The sequence below is a fragment of the Bubalus kerabau genome, chromosome 2 (assembly GCF_029407905.1).
Source record: "Bubalus kerabau isolate K-KA32 ecotype Philippines breed swamp buffalo chromosome 2, PCC_UOA_SB_1v2, whole genome shotgun sequence".
Taxonomy (NCBI): Eukaryota; Metazoa; Chordata; class Mammalia; order Artiodactyla; family Bovidae; genus Bubalus; species Bubalus kerabau.
Window position 1 is genome coordinate 17233461 of NC_073625.1, and position 8417 is coordinate 17241877.

The following is an 8417-nucleotide window of genomic DNA, read 5'->3' on the forward strand; positions in this document are numbered from 1 at the left end:
CCATAAAATCTTGGGTCCCCTTTCTAATGCCGTTGACCTTTCACACCACGCCGTTTCTGGCTTCCGTAACCTTCTGACGGTTTGCTCCTGTGACCCTTACTCGCTTGTGCTTTAGATTTTCATTATTCCTACGGAGTGTGTAGTTTTCCTCTACACTATATACACATAAGGACCTAGGCTCGGCTTATCTTTATATCCACTTTAGCACAATACACGGCCTCTACTGGACACTCAAAAGGTGCTTTTTGAATGAATAAATGATCTCTATGAATTGAGCTCTTTGAAAAAATTTCTCACTCATGGGAAGAAGTTGTCTTAGGCGGCGGCTGTTTGTTGGGCTTGGGGATGCACTGAATCTCTCAGCATCTGTTATCGTAGCATTCAGTCAAGCAGGTGAGGGATGCACACTGGTGGGTTCAGGGCAACAGCTGAGGCCGACAGCACACGTGCATTTGGGTTGTAGGAGTAAGAAGGCGGTTGTAAAAGGGGGCAAGTTTTCTTCCTAATCACTTTGCCAAATAGCTGTTGAAATTCCAGGAACGTAGAATCCAGAACCACAGAGGCATATTCACTGTCTCTGGATACGGTAAGAGCTCAAGCTTCTTTTCTCCACTCTTTTGTCTTTATGTCAGATTTATTCTAAAAAGATACAGCATATCTTTGTAAATTTTATATCTGAAAGATCTGTCTCTATGTGAAGCAAGGTCAAAATGGGGCTAAGTTAAAAAACAATGAAGGGAGGTGGGAAGCAGGAGGGAGGTTCAGGAGGGAGAGACAAGTATACTTATGGCTGATTCATGTTGATGTATGGCAAAAACTAATACAATATTGTAAAGCAATTATCCTCCAATTAAAAAAGAACAACAACAAAGGGATGGAAGTTGAAGGGCTTGGAGATGCAATCCCGAGAGGGCTTGTGTTGCTCTAGGCACTTCTATTATTTAGTATTTAGTTTTATTATCTATTATTAGTTATTGCTTTCGATCCACAGCAAACTAGGTTCCACAAGGAAATGGAGGGGAAAGAAGGTTGGTATTGTCAGGACACCATCCTGAAGGTCTTTAGACCTCATTGTCTAATACTTCTTGCAAAGAATTACAACATCACAGTTGGAAGAGATCTAAGGAACAAACCAGCTTATTTTTACAATCACTTTACTTCTGAAGAAATGAAAGCCCAGAGTATTTAGATTATTTCTTTATGTAATGTGACTGGTGTTTACATTGGAATCAGAACTCAGACATATACTCGGATGTAATTTTCAATGCCACCAAGGGATCATCCAGCCATTGGATTTTTAAAAAGTTGAAGTAACATTTAGTATCATCAGAGAAAATGTGGAATATATAGAAGTATAGAGAAAAGTAGAAGTTTGGGATTGACATGTACACAGCTGTATTTAATACAGATAACCAACAAGGACCTACTGTATAGCACAGGGGACTCTGCTCAATGTTTTGTAATACTCTAAATCAGAAAAGAATTTGAAGAAGAATAGATACATGTATCTACACACACTGTATACACACACTGGTGTATACATATATATATACAAACACTGAAATAACTGTGTTGTACACCTGAAACTAACACATTATTAATCAACTATGCTCCCTTATAAGAGAAAAATTTTTTTAAATGACATAAAGGTCCATCCCCTTAATTACCATTGATATCAGTTCCTTCTTGTATTGACACACTTTTACATATTTTTCTGTTTTTTCTATACTTTTTATATTGTGATTTATTTCTATCAGTATTTCTCCCACCACAATTTCATGACTTGTGTACAATATCAAGGGAGAGTTTTTGCTATATTTTATATAATCATTTTCTTAATACTGGGTATTGCCTCCATCTTTTTATTTATTTATTTATTTTGACCATACCACACAGCATGTTGGATCTTAGTTCCCCTATCAGGGACTGAACCCACAACCCACACATTGGAAACTCAGAGCCTTAACTACTGATCTGCCAGGGAAGTCCCATCTCCATCTTTCCCTGTTCATAAATAATAGTGCCCCAAAGACCCCTATTTAGAAAATTCTTTGCATGAGAAGATAATAGTCTTATAATTCTTCGTTTTCCAGAATAGTAATTCCTAGATTAGGAAGTACAAACATTTTGAAAAATCAGAATATATTTGTCCAAAAAGCTCACTCTTTCTCTCTCTCTATATATATATATTTAAAATTATTGTCTTTGATATAGTCATATCCTCTCAGAAATAAAGCATATTTTTAAAAAGTCCTTCCTTAACTGGCCTGCTCACCAGTTTGGGAAAGTTGACGGTCAACAACACCAGCTATGTACCCCCAAACTATTTTACTTAAAGAAATAAACTTGGTCAAGGAGCATTCAACTGGCACCTATTAGCCCTGAATCCTGCAGCTACCACACAGGTCTGAGGGCCTCTCTCTCTGTCTCAAAAAACGAAGGAAAGCAACAGGCTTCAGATATGATGGCAGGTGTGACAGCATGAATGGGCCTGTGAGGCAGTGTGATCAGTGGCAGAGAAGCTGCTGGTGCTCCAGGTGAGCATTCTTTGCAGTGACACATGATTTTGTGAATGATGGCAGGCTTTTCCTTGTTTTGTTAATGTTGTATAGTTGCTAAATGGCATCTGACTATTTTGCAACCCCATGGACTGTACCCCACCAGGACATCCATGGGATTTCCCAGGCAAGAGCACTGGAGTGGGTTGCCATTCCCTTCTCCAGGGGATCTTCCCCACCCAGTGACTGAACTTGAGTCTCCTGCTTTGGCAGGTGGATTCTTTGCCGCTGAGGCACAAGAGACGCCCTTCCCTTGTTAAGAGAACCGCTTTACCTGGGATAAGGTGGTCTGATAAAAAACAAAACAAGGACTGAACATGGAAGAACCTCAGGATTCTAAAATTTTACAGCTGGAATTGCCCTAGATATCAGCAAGTTTATGGACAATATTTAATTTTAAAAATGAAGGCCTGGATGGATTTAATGGTTTGTATAAGTAATGCAACCAGTTAGTCACAGAACCTCTCCAAAAAGGACATCTCAAACATCATCTAAAGGAAAAATGAAACCATCTCCTAGATTTTACTGGAAGCACAGGTTGCAACAGTGTTAATATCTCTGTGTTCAGAAACTGTGTTTTCTAACAAGAACATTATTTTTCTTCTGCAGGATCACTTTAGATGATGTTTAGATCAAGGGTCACTTCAGGACTGCATGAAAGAGCACTGAACTGGGATTCTTACCAGAATGAAGCCTGTCTATGAACCAGATAAATTCCCCAGCTCCTCAGTTTCCTAATCTATAAAACAGGCCTGCCCTGGCTATATCAGGAGGCCAAAATAAATTTAAATTAGGGAATGTATGTGAAAGTCATTTGAAAACACCAAACTTTAATTGAATGTAAGGGATTCAGCTATTGATAACATTTTCCCCATTCATAATGTACCACTGAGGCTAGTCAATTTCAAGTTAAAAGAACTTGAGTTTGAAGCTCCCTTTTTAGAGGTGGTAGTGACATTTACTTTTCGTGAATTTATTTCAGGGCTCCAGCACCCTGACTTCAGAATTTAATGGTGGAGCACAATTGAAAACTGAGTTCTCCATAATAAGCAAGTGAAAGAAAATGTTAAAAAAATCTGCATCAAGAAGACAGAGTGCCAGGTACACACAGCTTCACTTCCTTTCCTAGATTTTAGGGAATTTAACATTTAAACATTTTCAAGTACAAGCCTCTTATTTGGAAGCCCAGAGACTCGAAGCGTGATTTTACTTAGCTTTTAGAGGTCTGTGGCTATTTTATTTAATTTCTCTGGTAGTTGAGGAGACTAGGCAATTTAAAAATAGTTGGTTAAATAACTAAACATTAAAAAAGCACAGGAGGTGTTCAGGGTGATTGCTACTTGAAGTTAGTTACAGAGGAAGGTAAATAATTAGAGAATAACATGTCTAAGCTCTTCTACTGAATGCAACACACACACACACATCTTTACTTACAGACAAGTGGCTACCCTAGTACACCAGGATATTTTAGAAAGCCCTTGTTTTCGTCCCTCTGTGGACTGTGATTGAAACTAGGCCAGAAGACAAGTTTTTTTGCTAGCTAATTTTCCATAATAAGGAAATTTCTTGTTTATACCTCAACTTTCTTTTAAAATGAATTTTAAAGAAGTGTTTTTAGCACTGTTAAAACAAGAGACAAGAGGGTCAACTTGAAAAATATGAGCTTCATCGGCATCATCCATGATATTTTTCCATTATTTACAAATCAGAGCCAGCATTTTTGAGAAAGTTGTATTTTAATGAGAAAGGAAAAATTTTAAAAAGTGCCACTGAGCTCATAAAGATTAATCACAGAGCCCTGTATTCAAAAGTCAGCAATTCTTGCTATTATCTCTATTATATACATATATATTCTCTGTTTTTTTCCTTCCTTAGCTCTATGAAAATTTACAGTATTATAGACTATATCATCTATTAACATTTAAACATAGGTTTCATGCTGGGGTGTGTTCTGCCTACATGAATAGAATGATTGGCTTTTCTTTATTTCTTGGATAATCCTAAAGTGGAGATAAAAGAAACAAAAAGAAAAGAGGAGGAAAGCAGGCTATACTCTGTATTTGGATGAAGTACTGAGAATAGTACCCCTTATTTTTTATTGTTGTGGGCTCTTGAAAAGTATTTGAAGGCAGCATCGGTGAAAAACAAGTTTTTTACCCCCAAGCCTGCCGTTACCCCCTTATATTCACAAGCTGACAGAGCAAAATGCTGACTGAGTTTATAAATGGATTTAGAGAAACTGATGATTCAGGCCCTAAAACTAAAAGATGAGTGGATCTAGCCAGCAACAAAGTGAAAGCAAGGTGATTTCTCTCTCTCTCTCTTTTTTTTTTTTTTTTGCGAGGTGATTTCTCAAGCGTCAAATGTCTCAAGTTGAAAGGCATTCAGGTTCACTTACATTTGCTCTCAAATTGTAAACTTTGACAGGTACTTAAAAGTCCATCCCAGAAAGTGTTCCAACAGATCATCCGCAGTCAGTCACCACGCTCACAGCCTAGAGCAGCTGATGGCCCACTGCTTACTTCAAGTTAAATGTTTAGTTACTTTCCTCTGAGAAGACACAACCCATTTGCTCTTCAGCTCTGCAAGGAGTGAGACAGCTGTACACAGATAAACAGTTTTCAAACTGCCACTAATCACCATGTGTGGGAAGCCAAATAGATGGTCTGATTCCTTTTAGATCATGTTTTCTGAGATTTTCATTGATTCACTCTGTAGGTTTATTGGGTCCCATCTACGTGACAAGCACTCTTCCCAGGGCTGGAATTGCTGCCATGAACAAGCAGATGAAGTCCTTCTCTCATGGAGCTTACCTTCTATTTTGAGAGGGTTTTTCTGTTTTTTTTTTTTTTAGCACTACTAAGAAAAGGGGCAGGAGACAGAAAAAAGACAAGTCAGTAAAAGCAGCGACAAAGACTGCATAAAATGAACTTGAGGTGCTCTGAAGGTCAAGGACTGAGGTCAGAGAAGGGTTAAAAATCCAATAAGTGATATGTAACCTGAGATCTGAATGACAGACAGCCCTTTCTGCAGATCTGAAGGGAAAGAATTCTAGTTATAGAAAAACAACAAGTACAAAGACCCTCAGGTCTAACAGGAACAGCAACAAATAAAAGCCAGTTATGCTGGAGTACAGCAGACAAGAGAGTGAATGATGGGGAATAAGACCAAATCCAGGACAGGATAAGGAGTTTAGATTTTATCCTAAAAGGAGAGAAGAGCCATTAGAGACTTTACATAAGAGAGCAATGGAATTCATGTTTTAAGGAGCTCATTGTGGCTGTTCTATGGAGGATTCATCAGAAAGGGCAAAGTAACATCAAAAAGATGAGTTTGAAACCATTGTGAAACTAGATAAGAGGTGATCATGATTTGGGGTAAGGAGAAGTAAAGATAGAAAAAAACTGGAAGGATTCAGGGGAGATTTGGAATTAGATATTATAGGATATGGACAGATTAGATGTGGGCATGGGAAGATAGTGAGGAAAAGAGGAATAACTCCCAGAAACCTAACTTGCTTATCTACCTAATTCCTTGAGTAACTGGGTAGAGAGTAGGGGTATTTATGAACACGTACAAGACCAGCAATAGAGCTGCTTGGAGGAAAAGTGATTTTTTTTTTTTTTTGCTTTATTGTTTATTATTTTTAAATTTATCTTTACTTTTATTTTTTAATTAACTAGTGTAGGATCTTACTTCCCTGGCCGGGGTTCAAACCTGCACCCCCTGCAGTGGAAGCTCAGAACTGTAACCACTGGATTGCCAGAGAAGTCCCAAAAAGTGGTGTTTTGACTGAAACTAGAGATGCCTAGTTGGACACGGACCTGTGAGTCTGGAGTTCTCAGGGACATGAGCTCAATCTATGCACATGGTATCTGCAACCACTGGACTGGGTGTAATAAGTAAAGAGAAAAAGGCCCTGGAACTCTTGGGCATTTGGAATTTCAGTAGCAGAGAAAGAATTAAGGACACAGAGAATGAATAGTCAGTGACTGAGAAAGAAAATCAGGAGAGAGATTTCCTAAGAGAAAGACACAACCGATCCTTCATTCTCTTTCAGCTGTATTTTGAGGGGACACAAATACAAACTCTAGAATAAATCAAAGTTTTCTAGGAATGCTAATCTGTACAAATAACATTACTTATTGGTTTATCATGGATGATTCTTTTCTGGAGAGAAGGGAGAGGAAGCCCTGACATTAGGAAACAACAAAGATATACAAAATGTGGATGATGAAAACATTCATACATACGATGGAAATATCACACCAAAATTCACAAAGCCAAACGTACAGGAAAACCAAAGAAAACTGGGCAGAATGACGTTAGTCATAGGAGCCTTCCATTTCTCTCCCTGAGCCTATGAGTGATCAAGCTTTGGCTTTTGACATCTGTCACAATTGGGATAAAGTCTCCTGTGATTTTTCTTCTCCTTTTAGCTTTTGATCCATGTTTTAGAAGTTAAAGGTATGGAAGGTCAGAGTAAAGATCTCTGAACCTTGATCCAATGCACCTTTAAAATTCCTACATGTTGAGGGCCAAACCTTCTGTAGCTAGGAAGCGTGAGTGTCTGAATAATTTGCATATATCATATTAATTAACCATGAGGCCACACATATATATTCACTCTGTATATAAATACACGAACTACAAACCAACCTCTCCTGGTCATTATGCCCTGTTTGGTTAAGACAATACCTGTTACTTTTCAGCAGCGAGTAACAATAAAGATGCATATTTTTCTCAGGTGCTTTTAGAAAAATAAAACCCATTCTCTTTTGGGAAAAGAAGGGAATATGAGCAAACCACAGTGCAAATTATGAACACTATAGATGAGAACACATTGCTGAATTTGTGTGAAACAGAAGGATGCAAAAAGCACTGTTTTTCACTTAGAGAATTTTTCTTGTTATGGAGAAGAAAATTCTGTTGAGCCTACAAAGGAAATAATTTTAAAATTAAACAAAATAGCTCTACGAAGAAAAGATTGGAACTATTTTTCCTTTAAGGACTGGCATCTGATGAAACAATTAGTAAAGACCAAGGGACATTAGTCATAAGTAAATCCCCCTATTCAGCTGCGATGTGATCTTTTAAGAGGTTTAAAGCAATACATTGTAATCTGGCTGATTGGGTTCCTCAGCTGTGATTATCAGGCTCGTCTGATTATTAACCTAATTGCTATCTAAATCAAGAAAAGCTATTCAGTGATTGCTTCTTGATTTAAAAAAAAATATTTTGACTGGTTAATGCAGTATCTTTTATTTGTCTTGTATCTTGAGTAGTGCCTGTTCTACTGTTGTTTTGATTCAACTTGGAAATACAATTTATTGGTAAAAACACGAAAATTAGCAGTTTGTTATTATTTAAGGATCAAATTAGGCCATGATGAAATTCACAGAACTCAGAAAATCAACAAATAATCCACAGGGAGTTGACGCCACAAGGGAAGGGCTCTGTTATAACTGAATTTCAGAAAGAGAGAAGTGCTTGAGATAGTATACATCCTTTATTTTATAGGTATAGAAAGAGTGGGTTAGCATCGAACGTGCACTTATTTGGCAGATGTTATTCTGGCTGCATTATGTATGGTACCTCATTTCATGCTTGCAGTAAATCAAATAAAAATAACTAAAATTCATAAAGGCAGGTGACTTACTATGCTTAATCATGTTGTCCAGTGAAGCTAAATCAAGACTTGAATTCATTTTCTCTTCCCTGTACTATAGTGTTCTTTCCACTAAGAGCACTGCCAATGGTATTCTTTCTCGAATGGAAACCTGACTGAGGTCATGGGGTGTTTTTTTTAAAAGGAGTTTAGATCAAGAAAAACCTGAAAATGGTGAAACTTATTCTACA

General features: G+C 37.6%; 1 long non-coding RNA gene across 1 annotated transcript; it reads left to right on the forward strand.

Annotated features, from left to right (window-relative positions):
* Window positions 1-465: 465 nt before the first annotated feature.
* LOC129643056 (uncharacterized) lies at window positions 466-8131 on the forward strand. Its single transcript, XR_008710037.1, has 4 exons — window positions 466-586; window positions 2772-2984; window positions 3541-3659; window positions 5277-8131. It is a non-coding gene; the product is annotated as an uncharacterized LOC129643056 (long non-coding RNA).
* Window positions 8132-8417: the final 286 nt, after the last annotated feature.